Source organism: Quercus lobata, chromosome 4 (genome assembly GCF_001633185.2).
Source record: "Quercus lobata isolate SW786 chromosome 4, ValleyOak3.0 Primary Assembly, whole genome shotgun sequence".
NCBI lineage: Eukaryota > Viridiplantae > Streptophyta > Magnoliopsida > Fagales > Fagaceae > Quercus > Quercus lobata.
The window spans coordinates 52,003,111-52,004,552 of NC_044907.1; the positions used below are offsets into that span (position 1 = coordinate 52,003,111).

Sequence of the window (1,442 nt, forward strand, 5' to 3'; positions counted from 1 at the left end):
AAAAAAATAAAAAGAATGCTGTGGCCGAATGGGTTAGTGTGACACAGCCATACCACTTGCGTTTTTTTGAAAAAAATATATATTAAAAAATTAAAATAAAAAATAAAAAAAGCATGCCTATCATTAATTGAGTCAGTCCGTGCAAGATTTTTTTTCTTTCTCTTTTGATCTCAGCCATACAAGTCTTCTCTTCTTTACTCAGCTGCTCTCATTTTTCCTCTCTTTTCTTTAGACTCTCACTCTGCTTCTCTCAAGTCTCAAACTCTCGCCTCTCAGACTCAGGAACTCAGTCATTCATTACTCATCAGCTTGATAGCTTATGGCTACCTTCATTTCTCTTCCGAACCCTAATCCTGCCGAACAAACATTATTTTTTCCCTCTCAATCTCAGCACTCACCTAACCATTTTTCTCTTCTTATTTTGCTCTCAATCAGCCACATAATCATAATGTTTCTTCCAAACCCTAATCCCGCCGAACAATTAATAGTATTTCCCTCTCAATCTCAGATTTTCAGGCTTCCACCAACCATTTTTCTCTTCTCTTTTGCACTCAGCCACATAATTTTTTTTCCATACCCTAATCCCGCCGAACAAACAGTAGTTGTTCCCTCTCAAATACTCAATCTTAGGCTCCGACCTAACCTTTCCCTATTTAAGAACACAAGCTCTCAGTCTCACTCTCAAGACTCATCTCTAATTCTCAGTCTCACTCTCTCACAAAGAAAGACCTTCCTCTCAAGGTCTCACGAAATTTCTAATACCTAAGAGGCTAAGACAGTCAATCTCCTTTTCATCTCTGTTCTCCACCGTGGCTCTGCCACTATGTAGTTCTGTTTGGTAACCCTAACACCTACTTTGTTTTAGTTTTATTTTATGCTCACTAATGTTTCTTGTTGATTCTATTTATTTATTTATTTTGGTTATTTTCTTGTAATATCAGGGGTAATTTAAAAGATTCAGCTTCAGCTATGACAACACAAGCATTGAATGAACACACTATTAGTCTTATTCATTTTTTGTGAAAAATATGTAGTTGTGTATTGTACCAGTTGTATATTTTGGTCCAACATCTATTATGTATATTTGTATAGTGCTTCTCAAGCACTACCTGACTATTTTGTAGTGCTGCACTACTACTCTTTGGGGTTGTGCTACTACTTATATTTGATGTGATTACTATGATAGAAATAGTAATGTTAATGTTGTTGCTATGTTGGGATTTTCTTGTTATGGTTGAGACTTGATATTTAATAGTTGTGTGTTTGATTAGAAATATTGTGACAGGTTTAGATTTCTTAGTATGTGTTAATGTATTTAATAAGTACATGTTTAATTTGACAGGATGAATTAAAGTTGAATTATTGTTGAGACTTGATTACGAGTCTGGTGACAGATTTGGAGTTGTTTTCTTGTGGTTGAAACTTAATAGAGAAAGGCTTAG

The 1,442-nt window shown here is 35.0% G+C and overlaps 1 long non-coding RNA gene across 1 annotated transcript; it reads left to right on the forward strand.

Annotated features, from left to right (window-relative positions):
• Positions 1-216: 216 nt before the first annotated feature.
• LOC115987940 lies at positions 217-1,212 on the forward strand. Its single transcript, XR_004091267.1, has 2 exons — positions 217-838; positions 942-1,212. It is a non-coding gene; the product is annotated as an uncharacterized LOC115987940 (long non-coding RNA).
• Positions 1,213-1,442: the final 230 nt, after the last annotated feature.